The sequence below is a fragment of the Petromyzon marinus genome, chromosome 19, assembly GCF_048934315.1.
Source record: "Petromyzon marinus isolate PM22_M1 ecotype Great Lakes invasive population chromosome 19, UKy_Petmar_22M1.pri1.0, whole genome shotgun sequence".
NCBI lineage: Eukaryota > Metazoa > Chordata > Hyperoartia > Petromyzontiformes > Petromyzontidae > Petromyzon > Petromyzon marinus.
This window is the reverse complement of record NC_133685.1, coordinates 758,773-782,924: the sequence shown is the minus strand read 5'-3', so window position 1 is coordinate 782,924 and position 24,152 is coordinate 758,773. Positions and strand designations below refer to the sequence as shown.

The 24,152-nt window shown below is 58.1% G+C and overlaps 1 protein-coding gene across 5 annotated transcripts in view; it reads left to right on the top strand.

Annotated features, from left to right (window-relative positions):
* LOC116943970 (thyroid hormone receptor beta) overlaps nt 1–24,152 on the top strand; it is a 125,395-nt gene that overhangs the window by 60,981 nt on the left and 40,262 nt on the right. For 3 of the 5 annotated variants that reach the window (XM_076068034.1, XM_076068030.1, XM_076068032.1), the window contains one exon: nt 1,481–1,638. The exons of 1 other annotated variant lie outside the window; for it this stretch is intronic. The gene's annotated coding sequence lies outside the window, so the exon portion shown is untranslated. Of the gene's footprint in view, nt 1–1,480; nt 1,639–19,793; nt 19,915–24,152 lie in introns of those variants that run through there. One more of the 5 variants, XM_076068033.1, reaches the window with a different exon arrangement.

Below are 24,152 nucleotides of genomic sequence, written 5' to 3'. Positions count from 1 at the left end.
ATTCCCTTTTGTGTGTGTGTGCGGCGTCACAAAAATGGGACTCGGGATTTAATGTTGAGCGGCGCTCTTCCCTCTCGCCGTGACGTCCGTACCTGGGGAACGAATATCGCGAGCCTCGCGGCGGCCTGGGTGGCCGCTCGTAGCGCGTTGTCTGACGCTCGCCGAGTTTGCCGCTCGCCGTCGTCGAGCGCTCCGGCGAGCCTCTACCCCGCCGTCACCTCTACTCCTGGATGGCTAAAACGACCGCCGAGCGGAAAATCGATAAACCGCTCGTAGTGGGGTAAAGTGTGGGTAGGTCCGAAGTGCGGGGCGCACCCTGCAAATTGAAGAACTCGCCTCTCAGCCCTCAACCCAATCTGTTAACGCCCAATCCATCCTTCGATCCGTCCTTCTGTGCCTCTCGCTTTGCTCCGTCCGTGTCACGCCCTCTGCACGCTCGTCCGGCCCTCCCTCTCGACCGCAGTTCATCCGTCCTTGTCCTTCCGTCCGTCTCACTGTCCGTCCGTCCGTCCGTGGGCGAGCCTCTGACCCGGGGGGAGCCGTGACGTCGGAGTTTGTCCTCGCGGCCCGTGGCGGCGCCTCCTAGGCCCTCTCCCTCGAGCGCTCGCGTCGCAGGCCGCGTGCGTGCCGTGGCATTTACTCCCCCCGGGCACGGCGCGCCGTAATTTCGTTATGAAGTCATTACCCGAAATCCCTGGCCTTGTCAGAGCCGGTGACAAATGACCCATCCTTAAGCAGGTAGCCAACTCGCCGCGCGCCCGGCCGCAGAGCCATTACCCACAAGCGCCGTGGAGAAGATGTTTAATAATCTTATTACGGACCCCTTGCAGCCCATTTGTTATATTTGTCAGCTGTAAGTACCCATTACATTCTGTGCGAACGATTCTCATTTCGTTCCGTTTGCCACGGTTTTAGTTTTTATGCCAGCCTGCATGGAAATCGCCACGCGCACGCACACGCGTGTTCGTACGCGCGGACGTCACCGGGTCCGGTCCCCCGGCGCGGGCGACACGCAGGGGTAAAGCGTCGTCAATAGAACGCGGTTCTCCTCCTGCGCCAATTCACGAGCATTGTACCCCCCTCGCGATCGCGTCGGAGGAGGGGGCGCGGGCAGGGAGTGAGCTCGTTAAAATATGTACGTATTCATTTGAAAAAAGAAACACGGAGAATTTACATGCGGTAAAAATTAATTAGGTGCCACGGCCCATTAGTCTAGCGTGCTGTTCTCAGTCCTCGCTATGCCTGCGAGAGAGCGGAGTGATGGTAACCCCCGCCCGCCCCCCCCACACCGCCCCACACCCCCCCACACCCCCCCACCCCCCCACACCTCCTCCGCCGCCCCCCCACCCGCCTCGCGGGACTGCCTGGGGATCGGCGTCCAGTGCCGCCACCTGACGGAGCCATCCCCCTAATTAACGGCGCGCTCGTCAGTTGGCTAACGGCGCCCCGACGGGCTCGGCCACGTGCTCGCGTGTCGCAGGTTCCGCCGCCGCCGCCGCCGCCGCCGCCGGTGGTGGTGGTGGTGCCGCCGCCGCCGGGCGGCGCGGGGCGAGGGGGAGGAGGCGGCGTGGACGAGGGCGGCACGAGCGGTGGACGCCATCGTCCGGGTCGGCTGGAGCGTCCGAGCCGGGAGCAGAGGTGAGGCCCCCGCGGGCATCGCGCTGGCCGCTCGCGATCGATGGCGTGATCGGGGCCGGGCCACGCGCTGTCACATGTCATGATTTCTCCCCCGTTTTGTTCTCCGTTTTGTTGTGGGGGGTTTTTTTCCCGTCCATTCATTTTTTTTTACTTGACGAACTCGTAGTGACAGCTGTCGCGCCCCACGAGGGGTCGCGAGCGTGGTCGCCCCGACCCCTCGCGGTAGCGATCACCCCCTGCAAAATGGCGGGGGGGGGGGGTTGGGGCAGTGTGCAGTGGGTGGGCTCTGAGAGAATGGGAGCTTGAGGGGGGGGGGGTTGTGACCAATCCACTTCTGGTCCCCCTTCACTCCCAGGGACGTCGTCGCGTTTATTTTTTATCCGTCGGTGTTGACGCCCCCAGGTGTGTTGTTCCATCGGCACGGCGTCGGCGGTGCGGAGAAGCGAGCGCCCGCCCCTGCGACGTGCGAACGCTTCGCGGCGTGGCGCCCGATAATAATCGGTGCCGCCGTTACGGCTCGCCGGCCGGGTTCGTATTTTTCTCGCTGTCGAGACTCACGCCTCGTCTCTCTGGCCAGTCCTTGGCCACGTCCTTGCGCTCCGCTCTCCGCTCCGCGCTCTCCGATCCCCGCTCCTGGGTTTGCGCGGCGCCCTCGCGCGTGGACACTTAATCGGATTTGTCACGGGGAAGCCATCACTCTTGCTGCGCGCAGCCAGCCCGGTCGATAAATAAAACACGGAAGAGAGCGGCCGAGGGCCATTGTGAAGCATTCGCGCCGGCCCACCGATCTGCCGCGCTTTGTTTACGTGACTGATGAGCGTATAAATGCAAATAACAGGCCTCCTTGCGAGACTTTACGTCCACGCTTGTCGCGTTTCCCTGGCGATTGGGCGCGGCAAAACGATACCGTTCCGTTTGTCGATACCGTTCGGCCTCCACGAGCATCGTGGCGCTCTGTGGGCCGTCCGTGGGAAACGCGCCATCGGTCCCGGATTGCAGAAGTCGTGCGCCCTGACGTTCTGAAGCCACGGTGGAGCTGCCCGTGTCTGAAATTCCGCGTCCGTGGGTGCGGTGCCGGCTCTAGACGCCGCTCGGGTCGGGGGATCCTGCCGTCTCGCCGGAGCTCGCGACGAGTGCTTCGCGCTTTGCGCTTCGCGCTGGCAGCAGCGGTGGGCGCCGGCGATGCTCTTCATCGTAGGGTTCGCCCGGGTTCGCCAAATAAAAAGAGACTTAGTGTTCCACTTGGCAGCGGCCGTGGCGGTTTTGAAACAAAGCCAGTGCCACTTTCGCAGTACAAAGGTAGCGGGCGTGACGCTGCCAGCAATGTTTTGCAGCGCGCGAGAAGTTAATTTCCCAGTGGCACAAATTAAAAGATATTTACAGTTATATTCTTGGTTCTTTCGGTAAAGTCACATAGAAGGGAAACAAAATAAGCTTTAAATCAAAAAATATTTACAGTTGTGCACGTGTGCGTTTAATCCCTTTTTGCATTGCGGATTTGGTTTGCGTGAAAGTAAATAATAAATAAATACAAAATTAACGCGTGACATACAGCACGGTGCGGCGCGAGACGCGGGGAGACACGTCCGTGCCGAGCGCCCGACGAACAGAGTGGTTTTGTTTGAGGCTTAGTTTGAGGTTTTTTTTCTCCGAGCGGGGAGTGATGGAGAGAACGCTACAGGGCACAGGGGGACTTGAGACGCCGTTACAGTAGAAGTGCAAATGAAGACACTTCACAGGGGAAGAGAGAGGGAGGGGCGGTCGTCGGCGGATGAGAAGAGAATCGTCTTGAGCCTGGGCTGGAACAGATAGATGAGGAGTCTCAGTAGTTGTGGATGGCCAGGGGGAGGGCGTTCCGGCGATGGGAGCAGCAGCAGAGAAGGAGTGACCTTCCGCCGAGAGGGGAAGGTTGACCGAGGGGCTGCAGGGGCGACGCTTGAGCCTCGACCGGAGCAAAAGTCAGTCGTGTCACTCCCCATCACGCGGAGCTGAAACGTCGGACTTCGTGCCGAACAGTGCCCAGCGCTACGACCCGAAAACGCATCGGAGAGCGCAAGCGAGAAAACCTAGGCGGCCGCCCATTGAGAATCCATCTGTACGCGACCCACCAACCCTCCAGCGTCGCAGGTGCGCCCTACCACCAGCAGCAGCGGCGGGCGATGCCGCTGCCGCGTGCGGTGTTTACGCAGCTCTGGGGGATTTACGCGTAAACAAAACTGTACCGTGGTGCAAGGGCTCCTCCTCCGTGTGCGAGCACAAAGCGGGGGACGGCTCTTAGCGCGCGGGCGTGAGAACCGCGCGTCGCCGCGCGCGCTCTCTCTCTCTCGCTCTGTGAAAGGCGGCGAGGATTTAGGCGTTTGCATCATCCGGCCGGATTGTTGCAAAATGTCGCTGTTTACAGATTTCGCACGCACGAGCACGCGCGTGCTCGCTCGCGCGTTCATGAGCGCCAAGCACCGGCCGCTCCGCTCATAGGAGGCGACGTGGGTTCTGAGCCAGCCAGGGATTTGCGACGAGCGTTTATCATTTTGATTTACAAACAAATAAAGTGCCTGCCAGCCAAACGCTTTCTCTGCAGTCGTTCCGCTCCGTCCAAGTTAATGTTTTCTTGGAAGCACCGTGGCTTGCAGACGAAATAAACCAAACCTCCGTTCGGAGCGCGTGTGGGAGCGCTGCCCGTGCGACCAGCGTTTGTCCTCGGGCCCGCAAAGGGAACGGCGGCTTTCTTGAGAAATAAAACCCTCGCACCGTCCGCAATGACCTCGGCGCTGCCGGCTCTCTCCCTGCGGATGCTGCGAGCGAGCAGGAGGCACCGCAGCCTCGTGGGGGTGGGGTCTCGTGGAGGAGGAGGTGCATGGGGGGAGGGGGCGCTAGGCGATTAGCAAACACGCGTCTGGCCGGAGGTGGTTGGGTTGTTGTGGCCGGAATTAATTTAGCAAACATTTGCCCTGCTCGTGCTGAAGTTATTGTAAAAGAAGAATGATTTACAGGCCCTTGTCAGTCGACTGCTGGGTGAAGGCCTCACCCGAGCTGTGTCAATTACGGGGGTTGTTCGCCACCGATGTTAGTTGTGGTCAAGTATCGAACTCCGGTTACCGGGTTAAAAGTGCAGGGCACTAACCGCCATGTCACTGGTGCCTCCTGAGCTAAGTTAGTGAGCATTTTGGTTCACAGTTATAACACTGCTGGTTCAAATCCCAATGGAAAGCCGATTCAGCCCCATCATGTCTCCATGTTAAAACAAAACGCGAGGGCCCACTTTGTGGACAGTTGACTGTGGCCATTCTCGCAAGAAACTTCCCCTTTGCTATGGGAATGTGGAATTTTCACCACGGGCTCACGGCAGCCATTGGAGATGAGCGCGTTATTTTTATTTATCGCGCAACCTCCCCCCACGCCGTCACATCGTCGTCGTGGCCGTCCGCTGCAGAACAGCCCAGCGGAACCAGGACAGCAGAGTAGCGGTGGCCGCTTTGTACCCAAGGTACAAAGCCCAGAATGGTAACGCGCCCTACGCCGTTACACAAATGCGCACGTGCTAGCGATTGGGGTGTCGTTCGAGCGTCGGGGTCGGCCGCGGGCCCCCGCTGCCCGGGCACGTGACCAGAGAAACACAACCTGGGGGTCGGACTGCTCCCAGAGTGACGAAAACTTGACCCGGACCAACCGCCTCTTCGGGCACGCCGTCATCCAAATTAAACCGGGCTCGCGGATGTGGGCCGACACCTTCGGCGGGAGCGTGGAGGTTCGTGGAACCCGCCGTATGAACGGACGCAAACAGGCCAGATTCATCAATTATTTTTACGACGCTGGCGACGACGGCGATGATGTTATTGTTGTTCTATTAGATGCTAACGGTTTGGCAGATGGTGCAATAGAGCCGCGTAAGTGAGGCTAACGAAGCGGGCGCGGGGAAACGCGATCGGGTGTCTGCGATGTTCGCATGCGGAGACGCGGCCGACATTCGAGCCGCCCGCCCATCAATCATCGCGTTACGCAAAATAAATAACATAGAATAAATCCTCGCACCTGCCCGCCGGCACAGGCACTCGCCAAACTATGCGCCGCTGCAGTTTTTTTGTTTAAATTAATATTTTGTGTATTTAATCTAGTATCTCATAACACAGCCGACTCAAGTCAGCCAGCTTAGGGGGGGGGCCCCGGCTGTCACGCTCCGAGTCCCAGAACCTCGACTTCTACGATGAGGCCGAGAAGGGGAGCGGGGGCCGCGTTTGCGATCGGAGAGAGCATGCCGCTGGGAAAGGTCACGACCTCGGCGATCGCAAAACACCGGCACGCACCGTGACTCGGTGCGAGAGAGCCGGCCTCCCGAGCGCGGTTTAACGGCCGAAGAAATGGGCCGAGGCGCGTGATTTACGCGCCGCCGCCACCACGCGTCTATTAAGAGGGCCGTCATCACCGCGGGGTGGAGCGGTCGCACCGGCCATCGTAGCGAACCCCACGGCGCCGCCGCCACCGCCGCTGGGAAGTTGATGAGATTTATAAAGCGCATCGCCGAGCACCGTGGGGGCATCCGTGGCCCCGTGTGCGGTAAAATTTAGAAAAGTTTTATTGCTGGAAAACTCAAAATATTCTCGATTGTTTGGGGGACGTCCGGGAAGATTTGTTAGTGCAGCGAACCCCGTCCCGAGCCAGCGTCAACGCACAAAAAGTTGGCATTTGTAAGCATTTTTTTGTTTGTTTATGTTTTGGCGGAAGTGTACGGATGCCAACAAGAGAGCTATTTTTAACCATTGTTTAAAAAATATTCGCTTCTGTATTTTCACCACTTGGCTCCTCTTTCGCTTGAAGCGCCATGAGTTTCGTAGCGGCGTGTGCTGCGGTTGTGGTTTGGACAGAATTGGGCTTTCAAAAAATAATTATAAATAACCGTGCATGTACACATTCGGAAATTAAATAATTACGCACGGCAAATGTAACGCCGCAGTGGCGGCCGCGCAAATAAATAAACCCGTTCCAAATCGGCCGCCACCACGGAGCGAGTTTTAAGAATGCCCCTTCTCTCCGTGGGAACGAGGCCGACGATGACGACCATTTGGACGCGGTTCTTGGCGATGTTTTTCTCGTGACCTTGGCACGGGAAGAGCATCGCGCTCTGCCCAACAAAAAGGCAACTCGCATGCTCCCAGCTGCTACCGCTACACGGGAGAGACGGCGGGGGGACGGTAGCGCCCTCGGCGGAAGAGCCGGGCGGCGGAGTTGATGATGTTGTTGTGGTAGCGGCGGTGGCCACGGTGGCGATGGCGGCGGTGGTCGCGGCCGGGAAGACGGATGTCACGGGGTTCCTCGTGCCGCGAACCTCCCCGAGGCGTTTTATCGTTTCGTTCCCGTCCCGCACGTACGCACGAACACGCGCCCACATCGCCGCTCTCACTTCACGCGAATATCAACAACGCAAAATTAATGGGCCTGGGAAAATTAAATAAAAACCTCCGACGGTCGTTATTTCATTTTGAGCCCCGTCGGCATTTTGGCTCTCGGCATGAACAATTTTTTTTTTGTATAAATTGTTGCACGGAAGGAAATTTCCTGTTTAAAAATGTAAGATCCTGCGAGAGCAGAGACGTCGGCTCGCAGTGGGACATTTACAGTAAATTCTTGCGCGGGGGTACAGTACGCCGGAGCGAGCCTCTGTGGCCGTGCTGACGGTCGGGCGAGGAGGAGACACCGGTCTCGACACGAGTCCCGAATCCGTGCGGTCTGCCTGGAATGCGCTTCACGGGACGTAAACACGCCAAGAAGGATTAACCATGCGCTCGCTAAAACACCACGCTTTTCTCTTCCTTCTCCTTGACTCGCCCCCCCCACCCCCACTCCGCGTGATCTCCGGGCTCTTTTATTAGACAGCCCCCTCTAGTTTTTGGTTTAAAAGTATGCGCGTAAGTCTTTTTTCACAACCTCTTCTACAAAATAAATAAAATATTTCCGTACGTATTATTACTGTAATTCCGCGAATCGGGGCGCGGGTTGCGATGCGTTGTGTCCCGCGGCGACGGCGAGCCGCGGGACCGCACGAGAGATCGCGCTCCCTCCGAAACGGAACGTCGCCGCACGTTTCCGCGCGCCGGCGCGAGGCCGCGGCGCTCGAAGGCCGGCGGTCGGCGACGGCCGTGTCGCGTGCCCGGGCGGCACCGATTCGGAGCGCAAGGCCCGGAGACGCTTCGGCGCCGCCCGCGTTTTGCGTTCGTTTGGTGTCATTCGGCGCGACGTCCTCAAAAAGCTGGCAGCACGCTGGGGCGAAACGTCGGACGTGGTGCCGGTCGGCGCGTGGCGCAACCCGAAAACGCGTGGGGAGCCGCACGGCACGGATTAGGTGATCGGCACGGTGAGGGTGGCTGGGCGATGGGGGGGAGTTGAGGAGGGGGGGTGTGGGTTGTGCAGAGCGAGGATCGGGGTCTAAAGAGCTGAAAAGGGGCCCCCCTCCCTCAACCCCCACTCTTGTTTCTTGCTTTTCTTGGCATGTCATGGAAAAGTGAATTTCTGTGCTGATTGCTGTCATGTGGGCCGTTTGTTTTGGCTGTGTCTCTCGCTTCGGGTCTGGCTTGAGACTTCACAAAATTGGGGAAGAAAAAAAAACGAAACCCCCTTGCACCCCCCCCCTCGCTCCCCCCCCCCCCTGCAGACCCCCACCCTCCAGGCCCCCACCCCAATCTCATTATGTTGAACTTCTCAGTATATTCACGGCATGTGCCAGACTTCACTGCTGCCTGGATTAATTTCTTCTCGGTATCTTCCCCGCCCGTGCCGAGTGGCGCTGCGATTTAGCGCCCCGGGTTGCAAACATTTGCCGTTGCCGTGTTTGGCCGTGTAACCATGCGGAGAGCCGTCCCGGGGCGTGGGGGTTGGGAGGGGAATTGGTCGCAACGTCGTGGGTTCCCGTGCTTTCGCAACGCGAACTTCAAGGAAAGTTTCACGAAGCCAATCGCCGAGAGCCAGTAAGCGGCGAGCGGTCGCGTTGCCGCGTCAGGTCCCCTCCGGCGCTCGGCTCGCCGTTTTACCCTTTGGCCGAGAGCGAAAGAGTGAGAAGGAGGCGAGCGGGAAGCCGCATCGCGGGCGAGACGCAACCCAGCGGGGCGGCGTCCCGGGCGGCCGTTCCCGTGCATCGAAAACAACAATAACAGCAGCAACAATCGGCCAGCCCGCTTGGCTTGCGCCAAGCGGGCTGGCCGATTGGGGAAGGGAGTTTGACGATGGTCCACCTACCCTCGCCGCTGCCTTTAATGTGCTGGCCTACAGGCCGCGTGCACAACCACCGCCGCGGATGTGTAAAGTTGGGTGTACAGGAACACGTGTGTACGCGCTCGTCAAGAAAGCCACCCGGCGCCGAAGAGGAGCGGCGATGATGGGGTGCGCCTGCAGCACCGCTCGCCTGAGGTTAGGCAAGAGGAGGTCGTGGATTAAAGTGGCCGCGGGAGGAGGGGGTCTGATTCCTCAAAAATTGGCTGCAATCAACTCGAAGAAACAATAACATGCGCCGCGTTGCGGAGCCCGTCGACGGCCGAGAGCTACAATTTATTACCCCCCCCCCTCGTGCCCCTCGCTCCCTGCTACTCCGCTGACCCTGCCCTTCACCCCTCCCAACTCCACCCCCCCCCCCCCCCCCCCCCCAAAAACATGAAGGCTGTGAGCCAGGCGGGTGGGGGCCCGGGGAGAAGTCGGGGCTGTGCTTTTATTATGAAATGTCACATGCAATAAAGCGCGATATCAGTCTCGGCTTTGTAAACACTGCACACGCGCGTCGCTGTATTAGGGACCATTCGAGTGCTGTGTGTGCGTGCGTGCATGTGTGCGCGTCTGTCCGTGTGCGTGCGCGCGAGCGCGAGAGAGCGGTGTGCGTGTGTGGCCGTGCCTTTCGCGAGAGAGACGTGAGCAAGAGAGGGAGAGATGAGGGGCGGGGGGGAGAGAGAGCGAGACGTGTAAATGGCGAGTGTATGTTTTCCTTCGGTCGAAAACCTGCTTATCCTAACGAGCATGAATCTAATCTCTCGGCGCGAGCGTTGACGCCTCGTTGCCATCGTGGAAATTATCCCAATGCGTCGCCGTGGCTTTTTAGGCGCGATCGGCAACGTGGAGGAGAGGGCGGCACCCCCGTTGCGCTCCCCGCCCCGAAAGCCTGCCGCACGCACGCACGCCCTGCCTGATGGACATTTCCATAATAACTGTAATGATGCGATTTCTCTGCGTGCATGAGCACACACACACCCAGGCATCCCGAGCCGCACACCCTCCGCCCGATCCAGCGCGAAGAAGAATTTCCACTCTCCCTCCGTACCACAACCACCACCACCACCGCCCCCTCCTCCTCTCCTCCCGCTCTCCCTCCGCACCACCACCGTTCCCTCCTCCTCTCTCCCGCTCTGCCTCCACACCACCACCACCACCACCCCCCCCTCCCACTCTCCCTCCGCACCACCACCACCGTTCCCTTCCTCTCCTCTTGCTCCACCGCCTGCCTCCGCCCCGCATCTTCCCGTAAACTTTCTGTCTCATCTCTTCTTCTTCTGCTGATTCTTCCTCGCGTGTCCCCATGTTCCTTGGCGCGGCGTATCGCTTTCCGCGAGCTTTGAAGTCTCCTCTGGATATTCGTAACAGGCCCGGTGGACTCGGAGCTAGCGATCGCGCGGCCGAACAGTAAACAGGCCCACGGGTCGGCCGCTCGCGCTCCGTTTGACTCGCTGCCAAGCCGGCCATTCTTTCGTTCCGTGCAGAGAGCAAAATAATGGTTTGCACATTGAGCGATTATGGCCGGGTCCCCTGAATCGCGGCCAAAATCCCAGGCCGGGCCGCGGGGCCGCCGGGCGCGGCTGCGCGTACGCGTGCGTGCGTACCGCTAATTGCGAGCGTTGTGGGCGCGGGGGGCATTTGAGGGGCACGTCGGAGGGGGGCGCTGGTGGGTGGGTGGTGCTGGTGGGTGGGTGGTGCTGGTGGGTGGTGCTGGTTCACTCCTTGGGGGCCGCAGCGCAGTGTAAATATATAAATATATAAATGTGTGTGTGTGTAAATGAGGATCGGCAGCCCGTGCCGGGGAGTAAAGGGGGCTCCCACCGCTCCCCCACCACCAGCACCACCACGTGCGCGCGAGCAGGCGCTGGGGTTCTTGGAAAACGGGCGCCCGTCACCGGATTGGCAAGAATGCCCACGTTGGAGTCTTTAACCTTTGTGGAGCTGAAACCGCTAACCTTTTCAGCGATAGAATTAATATCCTTTTCCTAACGTTTCTTTTTTTTGGTTATTTTCCCGTGAAAGAATGCGTTTCTTTGCGCTCCCTCCCCCACCGCCGCCCTCGCCGCGCGGCGGTGGAGGCGGTTGTTTTCTGGCTTTCGTGGTAAATGATTACGAGAGTGGAGTTTTACATTTCATTGCCTTTCTCTGGGGGCTTACGCTCCGTGGTTTGGCTAGCCGAATTTACAAAGTTCTTCTTCCTACCGGCCGCACGGTCATCCTTCTCGGCTAACGAGCGGATCGCTTCTCGCGACGCGCCATCGCTCATTTTGCGGGCGATCTAGCCCGGGTCATTTTCAGGGACGAGCACCGGTAGCTTTTTGACCGAGTCACTCGTGGCCGAGAGCCAACGAACCTCCGAGAGGAAGCTCCGGTAGCCTTCCAGGGCGGCCGCGCTCGTTACTCAAACGAGAGATCAAAACGTCGACTTCGCGATCGGACGAGAGCCGCCGCCGCCACCACGGCCCGCCTCCGCCATCGCCTGGGGCCGCGCGGTCGCAATGAACGACGCGAAGCGACCGCTGGGCCGGGGCGCACGCGCAGGAGTGGAGAGTTCCGTCCGCCACCCCGCCCCCCCCCCCCCTTTTATTTACAATGGTTTCTGAAATTGCTGCCACATTGCGTGGGCTCGCGACCGTGCCAGCGGACGAGGACAGATCTGTTTACGGCCCTAATGGGCTGCGCCGCGGCGCGCGGCTCTCGTCGGAGCGTGGCTCTCGCTTGGCTTGGCCGGCCGCCACGACGATGGCTCGGCGCTCGAATGTAAATTACCTCGCGTGGCCTCTCATTACGGCGTCGCGAGCGGCGGAACGCGCGCGGTCTCCTAATGAAAACACCCTCGCCAAGTTCTGGCTGGAAGTCATTTGCTGACATTTCAAAATGACCCCGCTTTTTCATTTGCGACGAAAAACGTTACCCCCCCCCCCCCCCCCCCCGTCCGTCCGATCTCGTCCGTCCGATCTCGTGCGTGCGAACGCCTTTATTTAAATGTTGCTACACGCCGGTCATTAAAGGGCGGCCGCACGCGTTTGCGCGCGGGACTTTTTGTTGTCGTTATTTCTCTCGGCCGTCTCGACTCGGAAGGGTTTGGCTTGACGATTAAGGTTACGCTCCCCACCCGTTTAGTGAAACGACCAGAAAACCTGCGGCGGTTGCGGCAAAACACGGCAGCTGTGAAAATGGCCGGGTGCGCGAGAGTCACCGGACGATCGTCGCGGCCGGAGGCAGGGCCCGGCTCATGAGACGGGTTGCTCGCGGACGCCGCGCGGCACGCACAGTGACGCTACGGCACGCACAGTGACGCTACGGCAGCCGCCCCGGCGTGGGACATCCCACGGCGCTGCCGTGGTCACCAATATCAAACCGTGGAGGACTTTGATTATTTTGCGAGTCCACGGTTCTCTGCGCGAGTCTGTATCTCGCAGCTTGGACCACAGGGCATCGCCGCTGCACGCGTTTATCGTTCGCAGGTAGCCGTCCCCTGGCTCGCTCAACGGCCTCCACGTGGACGTGCAAATGATCCCGACTGACACCCCACCATACGAAGACCCATTTCCACCCAACTCTTTCCTCTGCGCCATCTCCGCGGCCTCTCCGCCCACGGCTGTTTAGGAATTCACAGCGCGGCACGTGGGGCAGCGAAGAAAGACGACGCTCACCTCGTGGGAGAAATTTACCACCTGCTAAAAAATTATCTCGTGGGAAATGAAGGCGTGAATTAAAATCGTCGCAGGGCCCAGACGCGACGCGCCCTCGCCGCTTGCGCCGGGTCCCGGCCGTGCCGCAGATCCCTCGACTTTTTTCCCCGCTTGCGACATCGCGGATTGTGATTGACGGCCCGCTGATCATCCGCGGGCCTCTTTATGACCACGGTTTGGGTTAAATTCATCGTCGGCCGTTGGCTACGGAGAGTTTTCTCGCGGCGTGTCAGATGCTCGGCGCGTCCTCGCGGCAATAAAACAACGGCAATAATTTAAACAAACGGGCGGCGGCAGAGCGTCAATTGGCCGTGTCCGGTTACGGGTGGCGGCAAGTTTGCGGCGTGCGCCCGTAAAATAAATCTTTCCGAGAAGCTCGTTTACAGAGCGCGGCGGCGCTGGGCGCAGGGCCGCGCGCCAACTGCTGCCCGCCGCGCGCTGCCGGCGCCGAGCCGGACTTTAGTTTTACAGAGTGGCCCCGTCAGGTGCCGCTGATAGATTAATTGGGTGATTAATGGGCCTGCGTGGGATGTGCATTAATTCAATTAGTCACGGCCGACACGACGGGTTCCTGTAAACCCGGGGACGCCCCCCCGGGGGATTGAGCGGTGGGGGGGGACTCTCTGCGTGACCCCCCGTGGCGCAGTTTTAAGAGTTGGGCGTTTAACGAGCGGTTTTAGCCGGGGCTTTTTCCGCCCCCCCGACTGCCTCGCGAACACCGGCGTGGGTATCACGGAGACCCCTGCCCCGACACCGCTCGCTCCGTTTACCTCCGCCCCTCGTTACCGTCGCCGCACAAGTCGTTGCCGCGAGGGCCTCGCTACTGCAAGTACGAGCGGGTGGCGCGGAGGCCGTGAGTTCAATCCCTGGTCGGGGAGCGGCTCGGCCCATCATCCCTCAGAGGTCGATCAAATTATTACCGCTTTGTGGGGAAGTTCAACAAAAAATCGTGACCCTGCGTTAGCAGTGGTGCACACGCACAAATAACAAGATCCCAGCACATACAAATCAATAACACTGGGGTAGAGGTCAACAGTGGTTTTCCTATTGATAGACTCGCCTCTGCCATGTGAACGTGCAATTTTCACCGCTGGCTCAGGGCTGCCACAGCGAGATGAGAGCTTTGCTCAATTAACCGGGAAACCACTTTAACCATTTTGGTCTTGGTTATTTTCTGTTTAGTTTTTCAGGCCACAACTTTTCCGAGTTTTCCACTGGCATCCGGATGTTGTTTGCACCTTCTCACTTGCTGTAGCGCTACATTGCCCTGCGCATCGCATTCCTTATCAATCACATTACTTATCAATCACGTTGTGCGCCAATCACGTGCGCCAATCACGTTGCGTGCCAGTCACGTTGCTTACCAATCACGTTGCTTACCAATCACGTTGCGTGCCAATCACATTGCTTACCAATCACGTTGCATGCCAATCACGTTGCTTACCAATCTTGTTGCGTGCCAATCACATTGCTTACCAATCACGTTGCGTGCCAATCACATTGCTTACCAATCACGTTGCATGCCAATCACGTTGCTTACCAATCTTGTTGCGTGCCAATCACATTGCTTACCAATCACGGTGCGTGCCAATCACGTTGCTTACCAATCACGTTGCGTGCCAATCACATTGCTTACCAATCACGTTGCATGCCAATCACGTTGCTTACCAATCACGTTGCTTACCAAACATGTTGCGTGCCAATCACGTTGCTTACCAATCACGTTGCTTACCAATCACGTTGCGTGCCAATCACGTTGCTTGCCAATCACGTTGCTTACCAATCACGTTGCGTGCCAATCACGTTGCGTGCCAATCACGTTGCTTACCAATCACGTTGCTTACCAATCACGTTGCGTGCCGGTCACGTTTTGACCAGTTGCATTGCTTACCATTTGGTCCCTCGGCGCAACAGTTGTTACAGAGTTTGTCATTATTTGTGTAGTGACATCGCGGGATGTCAGTGTGCAGTGCCCTCCCGAGAGAGTCACGGCGTGCGGTGGAACGACATCGTGGACATCACAAGGGTGTGGGTGTAGTAGCGGCCCTAGAGGGGCTCGGTGAGCGCTGACTGACAGTGCTGTATGGCACCACGCTTGGCGTGCAGTGCCGGCCCCTACAGGACTAGGTGTGGGAGTGCCGGCCGTAGGATGAGGTTACTAAAGGCCATGGCACTCTGGTTGACCCTAGAGGACACGTGACCGGTTAAGTCTACAAAGGGGCCCCAAGTGGGGGCTAGGGGTGGTCACGTGGTTAGCGTCCAGATCCTTCCCGGGGATTCTGGACGGTGGGCGTGGCCAAGGGCGGAGCCGGCCACGCCGCAGAGGATCTAAGCCGGGTCCCCCAGAGGGACCGGCGTTGTTGTTGTTGTTGTTCTTCCTGAAGAAACCTTCGTCTACATCTACGTTCTCCGCGTCTCCAACACGTGGACCTGGACCCGAGCTGTGGTCCTGGTCCGTAGTAGCAGTCACGTGGTAACTAGCGTAGTTACCCTGGTGGTCACCACCTGGCTAACTACACCAGTCACGTGGTAACTAGTGTAGCTAGCCTGGTGGTCACCACCCGGTTAACTTACTAGTTACGTTGTAACTAGTGTAGTAACTAGTGTAGTTAGCCTGGTGGTCACCACCAGGCTAACTACACCAGTCACGTGGTAACTAGTGTAGTTAGCCTGGTGGTCATCACCTGGCTAACTACACCAGTCACGTGGTATAACTAGTGTAGCTAGCCTGGTGGTCACCACCTGGCTAGCTACACTAGTCACGTGGTAACTCGTGTAGCTAGCCTGGTGGTCACCACCTGGTGATCACCTGGCTAACTTACTAGTTACGTGGTAACTAGTGTAGTAACTAGTGTAGGTAGCCTGGTGGTCACCACCTGGCTAACTGCACCAGTCACGTGGTAACTAGTGTAGTTAGCCTGGTGGTCACCACCTGGCTAACTTACTAGTTACGTGGTAACTAGTGTAGTTAGCTTGGTGATCACCACCTGGCTAACTTACTAGTTACGTGGTAACTAGTATAGTTAGCCTGGTGGTCACCACCTGGCTAACTTACTAGTTACGTGGTAACTAGTGTAGTAACTAGTGTAGGTAGCCTGGTGGTCACCACCACAGGTTGTTATTCTGTTAGGGGGCAGTTTACCCCGTGTGTTGGTGTTAAATAAATGTGTTGCCTCCAAGTCTACGTCTGCGACTCAGTCGAACTCACTACATTTGTATGAATTCTAGATTTGAAGTTTTGTATTATTTTTTGTATTACTTTGAGGGCCACGGCGTTGATTGACAAATGGGGGTCTTGGTTTCGCAACTGCGTGCGCCACCGAGGGTCGATTGCGTAGCCCTTGAGCTCCACCAATGGAAACGGACCGGAGAGGAAGCGGAATAAGATACGGGGGGGGGGGGGGTTATTGGTGGGGGGGGAGGAGAGGGTGGAGGAGTGGGGACACCGGTGGCGCAAGCAAATTAAAATTAAAAAGGAATGAAAGGAATTAAAATTGATTTGCGGGCGACGCCGCTGCCTTGGCTGTGTGGGTGGGCGGGCAGCGCCGGGCCTGCATGCTAAGCAGAGACGTCGCGTTCGCAGGTCTCGCCACTTGAAAACCCATTACCATCGCGGCTCTTTTAACCGGGAGCTTTTGGTTGAATCCATAACGTGAATTAGAGACGAGTGCCCTCGGCCGCTGAAGCAACTCCCGATCAAGTGCGCCTCTCACCCGCATTTGTTTTGTCTCGCCACCACTAAATTAAAATCACGAGTGTGCCGTGATTAATGGTTCCAAACGCGTTTCGTTTTTTGCGTGGGACCCTTGCCGATCGCCGATCGCGTGCGAGTTTTGCGTGCCGGAGTTCGCCGACGCGCCCGTGCTGGTGCGCTCGGAGACCCTGCATCTCTGAGCCAAGCACGGAGAGGAAGAGAGGATTGTGGGAAGTTTTAATTGTTCAGAGTCACACCTCTGACAGTCGCTCCTCATGGTCTCTCATGCTGAGCCACCTGGCAGGGTGAACTGAGCCACCTGGCAGGGTGAACTGAGCCACCTGGCAGGGTGAACTGAGCCACCTGGCAGGATGAACTGAGCCACCTGGCAGGGTGAACTGAGCCACCTGGCAGGATGAACTGAGCCACCTGGCAGGGTGAACTGAGCCACCTGGCAGGGTGAACTGAGCCACCTTGCAGGGTGAACTGAGCCACCTGGCAGGATGAACTGAGCCACCTGGCAGGGTGAACTGAGCCACCTTGCAGGGTGAACTGAGCCACCTGGCAGGATGAACTGAGCCACCTGGCAGGGTGAACTGAGCCACCTGGCAGGGTGAACTGAGCCACCTGGCAGGATGAACTGAGCCACCTGGCAGGATGAACTGAGCCACCTGGCAGGGTGAACTGAGCCACCTGGCAGGATGAACTGAGCCACCTGGCAGGATGAACTGAGCCACCTGGCAGGGTGAACTGAGCCACCTGGCAGGATGAACTGAGCCACCTGGCAGGGTGAACTGAGCCACCTGGCAGGGTGAACTGAGCCACCTGGCAGGGTGAACTGACCAACCTGGCAGGGTGAACTGAGCCACCTGGCAGGGTGAACTGAGCCACCTGGCAAGATGAGCTGTAACTGCAATGCGGTGTTCATGTCCGCTTGCGGCACCCCTGTGTAATTGTGATTGACCACCAAGTTGGTCTAGGGTCGCTCTTCCCTGCAGGGTGGCGATCGATGCTGCAGGGAGTGCTCGCCTCTAACTGCCGACAAGCAGCCGCTGGGTGCACGGAGGTACCACGGTCTCCTGTTCCGGAGGTGTCCTGCAAGGGATGCTGGGATGAAACAGCTGGGTTTTTAACCACCCGTGGGGGCTCGGCGAATCCAGATTTTGTTTTGTGTTTCTGCGTTGGGAAGGACGCGAAGTGCTTTCACAAAATGTTCTGCATCGATGATTTAGAACATAACCTCGGGGCTTGCTGTGACACGGGGCGTCCACCATCGCATCCTCCCCTGCACTCCTGCCCACTATTTATAGACATACACAACTACTTTCAGAGAGAGAGAACCGAGTGGGTGTGAGTGCCGAGTCTTGGGCATCGAAGGTGTCGATGTCTTTATTTGGCCGAGTCGTCAGCCACGGTCTGTCCACTGCTGGATGAAGGCCTCCCCAAGCCGCCGCCACCTGTCATGTCTCGCGATGCTGAACGCGCGCACGCACGCCTGTCACCCGGTATCTCGCACACACAAATATCCCCCGTGTAGCCTTAACAGACTCATGGGGCAAGTGCCGTTAGCGAGCGCCTATGAAGGCTGCTTCGGCACACGAGGGGGTGGGTGGCCAGAACCACGTCCGGCCACCTTTGTCTCCCGAGTGACGATGTTTACACACCGCACCAGCTACTCATTTGAGACAGAGTCGACCTAGCGGAGGCCTAGGACCAGTTCAGATAATGTCTCACCGATGCTGGCCGTGAGCGTAAAAATCGAACTTGGATCGCCGGGTTCGTAGCGCAGAGCGCTAACCGCTGCACCACCGCTCCCCGTACGTGCGTCGCTCCGTCCGGCCAAAGGTGCCCGTAGCACGGGGGGGGGGGGGGGGCGTCTAGACGGGGGCTTAGTATCCAGGTAACCGCCCCCTCGCTCGTCCGCTCACTCCCTTCTGCGGCGGGAGTGGGGGGGGAGTGAACGCACGCAGTTGTCCCACCGCCACCGCCACCCTGGGTAAACATCGTCCCGAGCGATCGCTACGACAACGGCGGGGGTGGTGGTGGCGAAGCGATGCCTTGTTTGGGTAGAAAGTGTTTTTAAAGGGCGGCCGACAAAAGTGCAGCCGCCTGTGTTCAGGAACAAAGAGTCTGGAAATTGATGTCAGGACCTGCAAATGTGTGTGTGTGCTCACGTGTGTGTGTGTGTGCTCACGTGTGTGTGTGTGCTCACGTGTGTGTGTGTGTGTGCTCACGTGTGTGTGCTCACGTGTGTGTGCTCACGTGCGTGCGTGCTCACGTGCGTGCGTGCTCACGTGTGTGTGTGTGCTCACGTGTGTTTGTGTGCTCACGTGTGTTTGTGCTCACGTGTGTGTGTGTGTGCGCTCACGTGTGTGCGCGTGCTCACGTGTGTGTGTGTGTGTGCTCACGTGTGTGCGCGTGCTCACGTGTGTGTGTGTGCTCACGTGTGTGTGTGTGTTTGTGCTCACGTGTGTGTGTGTGCTCACATGTGTGTGTGTGCTCACGTGTGTGTGTGCACTCGTGTGAGGGGTGAGTGTGTGTGGGTTTCTACCGAAGGTGGGGAGCGGTGGTCTGCACGCCACGCTCCGAACCTGGCGACCCGATTTTGTTTTCATGCCGCGGCCTACGTCCGTGGCCATTAATATGAACCCGTCTGAGCTTCCCCTAGGTCGACTCAGCCTTAAGCGAGTAACTGGTGCGGTGTATACAAATCGACACTGTAGACACGATGACGACCCGGCGTGGCGCAAGCCGCACCACCACCTCGTTTTGCCGGGCCAGCTTTAATAAGTGCCTGCTAAGGGTACTTGCCCCAATAGCCTTTGTAGGCTACACGGGGGGGATCTTTGTCTTTGTGGGATAGTGGTGTCGTAGTCGTTGTGCACGCCACGACGGCCTCCTGGGCCGTGACGTCCTGCTACCGAGAGGGACAAAAAGACTGCAAGGGACTGAGGCGCACCGTTTGAGCACGACAGTGGTTTATTGTCGATCTCAGAAGTGAAACCCTGCTGCTGCTGCACACGAGTGTGTGTCGGTGTGCACACGAGAGTGTGTCGGTGTGTGTCGGTGTGTACGCGTGAGCCATTAGTGCACTGCGCACGAGCACTTTGGAGACACTGGCGGCTGGGCAAGCGCGGTGCCGACCAGCCAACCACCCCCTCGTGTACCGTGCCATCCTTCCAAAAATAGGCGCTTGCTAACAACAACAACAACACTTGCCCTGACAGCCTGTACATGCTGGCCGGGCGGGGGGGTGGGGGGCGGCGGTCGTTGCGTGTGTAGGTTCGTGTAGGTTCGTGTGCGTGCGTGTGCGTGTGTGTAACGTCGTTATTATTATTGTAGCGCTGCGAGAGTTCCTTGCACAGCTGGATGTTTCCGAGCTGTCGTGGACTCTTGCGCGGGGGGTGGTGGGGTATGGTCGCCGCCGGGGGGAGGGGGCATCGTGTGGTGTGGGAGGGGCTGTCCGCTGCGGAGGTGTCGTAACGGCGTCCCGCCGTCCCACCAGACACAACATCCCCATGCTGCTGCTGCTGCGTCATCGTAGGAGCTGCGTGTCACGTGGAGTTCAGCGCCCTCCGTTCCCTGGGCCTGGGCACGCCTGGGCAGGCACTCCACTGCTGGATGAAGGCCTCCCCCCGTCGGGTCGGTCTCTCGTCCAATGGATTTTCCTCTTTATTATAATTTCAAGTAAAGGACACTTCGTGCTCTTCGGACCTGCACTGCTAGATTAGGGCCTCTCCACTCCGTGTCGGTCATGGACGTTTTTTGACCGTACTTCACCAGGTTAGGTCGGTGCGGGTTGGGTCTGGTGAAGTGGGGGTACCCGGGACTGGTTCGGATTTCGTCCGCTACCGGTGTTGGCCGTGGCCGGGAACCGATCTCCCTTCGCCGAGTGGCCGCGCGGCAGTGCGCTCGTCTGCTCGCCGTGAGCAGCCAAGGCCGGAGACATCAAGACGGACAAACGACCCCGATAGCGGACACGGCGTGAGGAGGGGCTTGATCCAGCAGTGGATTGGGGGACTTTCCTAGGCCCCTCCAGGCGCTGCCGTCTCTCGCAAAGTGATTTCATCACCCGCGGAACTGAGCGCTTTCCGTCGGTCACATCCTACAGCGGCGCTTCTTTTCACAGCGGCGTTTTCACTCGCGGCCAAACGCGCACGGAGAGAGACGGCGGGGGGATGGGTGGTGGTGGTGGTGACACCTCGACGCAATCAAGTGCCGCTCGGCCGGTGAACTCGTAAATTGGCGGCTGATTGGTGCCGGGCCGCAACGCTGCTGGTGCCGACACCCAAACTGCGAAGTTCAACTCGAAACAGCTGAGCGCGTGACGGGTTCGTGCGGAGATTTATACGATCTTCGGCTCCTTCTCCTCGCTCGCGCCAACGCAGAGAGAGAGAGAGAGAAAAAAAAGTCAACTTGTAAGGACAGGAAGTGTTTAACACGTCTTTTACAAACCCTCGCTGTGAGCCACCCCGCGCCTCGCCGCTCGGCCGCGTTTGTTTCTCTTGCGGGCGAGAGGGCGTGAGCGGGTGTGAGGGGGAGAGAGGGGGAAAGAGGGGGAGAGAGGGGGAGAGAGGGCCCCCATCCTGACATCTCGTCTGGTTTTACGTTTCGTGCCTAATTTTGTTTTGCTCTCGGTCTCGGCACTGACCAGAGGCCAGCGCAGTGTGCCGTGAGGATACGAAACAATCCCGGAGCTGCTGCTGCTGCCGCTACGGTTTGTGCTGCAGCCGCACACACAAACTGGAGCCCGGGTTTTTGTATTATAATATTATTTAATTTTATTATTTAATAAAACATGGAGTGTTTTTTTGCGGTCGCTTGTCAGCTCTTGACGAATGAGTTGAATTTCCACGAAAAAACGATTACGTGACTTAGTGGGTAAAAAGAAAATCAAGAAACCAAATCGTAATCTCCAATTTGAACGCGTGACATTTTACATTTCACAAATGTAGTGATTTTCTTTAGAAGTTTAGTTTTTTTCTCTCCGGGCGCACCACTCCTGCGCGCGCGTGGCGGCTGTGTGAGTGGCGCCGTGTTTGGATTCGCCGTAGTAGGTGGCGGCAGCAGCAGCGAGCGCTCCAGTGCCGCGCTGTTTGCGCAGGTGCCTCGGGCCCTTTGTAGCGTGGGCAAGACGGCACCTTTGTACCTCGAGGCATTTTTCCACTCCTGGCCAAAACTCGCGGGATTCTCTGCCGCCACGGCCCCCCTTCCCCTCACCCACCTGCCCGACCATGTTTGTTTTTGAGTTGTTACGTTCGAGACCGTTATCGCCGCGGCTTGCATCGCAGACGAAGCCCCCTGATCGGCGCGTGTCGGTGAAGCACGGATGAATTGTTTTCCTCGCGATTGCGTCTCCGAGGAGGCCGACGTGCTGCGCTGGAGCGCGGGGCTCCGCGCGTCGCTCCGAGCGCCCCCACCCTCTCCGTCCCATTCTGTGCCCCCCCCCCCCCCGCCTTCCCACGTGGTTCGCCGTTGAGGCTGACAGGCGAGGACCGGTTTAGCTGCTGCCATCGCCGGCCACGAGGATGCAAAGGCCTTGTGCCCCCGACAGAAATGGAATTCCCGCTGACAAATGGCGCTCTCACTGGCACGGACTGCTGGGCGGCCCGCGGCTCGCGGCTCGTGAATGTCAGAGAGGCGGCGCGATTCACATCGCCGCCGTTAATATGGAGGCGACACATTCGAACAAAATCAGAATATTCATGATGAGCTCCGAAGGGTTTTTTTTATATACCAGCTGTTGATTTTGCATTTAAATGTAATATTGACCTTTTCATTGCGGCTGCATTTTCATGCATCTTGCGCCAATCTCGTTTGGTTTAACGTCTTCCTTCTGGGTTTTTTTTGGTCCATCTGATCGTTGGCTGTTTTTCCAACGGGACGTCGCTGATGCTTTTCTGCACTGCGTCCGTTTGTCCGTCCCTCTTAATCTCGGTCCGTCCATCCGTCTCACCCTCCGTTCATTTCTCCATCAGTCTGTCAGTCTTTCCCTCTCAACCTCAGTTCATCACGCTGTCTCTCCGTCTGTCGTCTCTCTTCATGTCATTCTTTCTACCTGTCGGTCAATCTGCCCGTCCGTCCGTCGTCTGTCCATCCTGTCATCCATCCCACTGTGGCATCCACCGCTGCCGCAGCCGCCGGTTACAACCAGATTTTACAGAAATGTGCTTGCCCGGGCAAATGAGCCAGTTTGGTGTGGAGGGGAGCGGCCAGCGGGGGGCAGAGGTCACCAGGTGTCAGGGGTCATGGTACCGCGCCGCCGCCCCGCCCGTCCGCCCGCCCGGAGCTTCAGAACGTTTTGGTCGGTTAGTGGATGGGGCGTGAGACGAGGAAACGGAGCGGCGGAGAGGGAGACGAAGGCCGGAGGTCAGAGCGGACAAAGATGGTGGAGAGAGGGAGAGTGGAGGAGAGAGGGAGGGAGAGAGCGAGAGGAGAGGGAGGCGACGGGGATTTTGTGAGCGCCACGTCGTGGGAAGCGGTTTCCCCGAGCGGCCGTCGCGGTGTCCGGTGTCGTTACGGAGCCTCCGAGGAGCTCGGAATGAAAGAAATTAATAAGTGAATGCGGCGCCGCAAATGTTAGCAAAATCCAGCGTTTGCACATCGCGACCTTAAGGATTTATTCTTTTGTATATGCATATAATTTCTACATTCCAGTGTAAACATCTCACACGTTGTATACAATATGTAATTTTTGTGTTTATAGCACGAATTGTACAGAGTACAGGCGTGTATGGGAGCGGCACAGCGCCAGCGGTGCGACTCGTAAATCCGTCTCTCCGAGCGATTGCGGACAGAGCAGCGTTTACACACACACACCTACACACACACCTACACACACACACCTACACCTACACACACACACCTACACACACACCTACACACACACCTACACACACACCTACACACACACACACACACCTACACACACCAACACACACACACCTACACACACACACCTACACACACACCCCTACACACACACCTACACACACACACACCTACACACACACCTACACACACACACCTACACACACACACACCTACACACACCTACACACACACCTACACACACACCTACACACACACCTACACACACACACACCTACACACACCAACACACACACACACACCTACACACACACACACCTACATACACACCTACACACACACACCTACACCTACACACACACACCTACACACACACCTACACACACACACCTACACACACACCTACACACCTACACACACACCTACACACACACCTACACACACACCTACACACACACACACCTACACACACACACCTACACACACACACACCTACACACACCTACACACACACCTACACACACACACACACCTACACACACACACCTACACACACACACACACACCTACACATACACACACCTACACACACCTACACACACCTACACACACACACCTACACACACGCACACACCTACACACACGCACACACCTACACACACACCTACACACACCTACACGCGCACACACACCTACACGCGCACACACACCTACACGCGCACACACACCTACACGCGCACACACACCTACACGCGCACACACACCTACACGCGCACACACACCTACACGCGCACACACCTACACACACCTACACGCGCACACACACCTACACGCGCGCACACCTACACGCGCACACACACCTACACGCGCACACACCTACACGCGCACACACACCTACACACGCACACACACCTACGCGCGCACACACCTACACGCACACACCTACACGCGCACACCTACACGCGCACACACACCTACACGCGCACACACACCTACACGCGCACACACACCTACATGCGCACACACACCTACACACGCACACACCTACA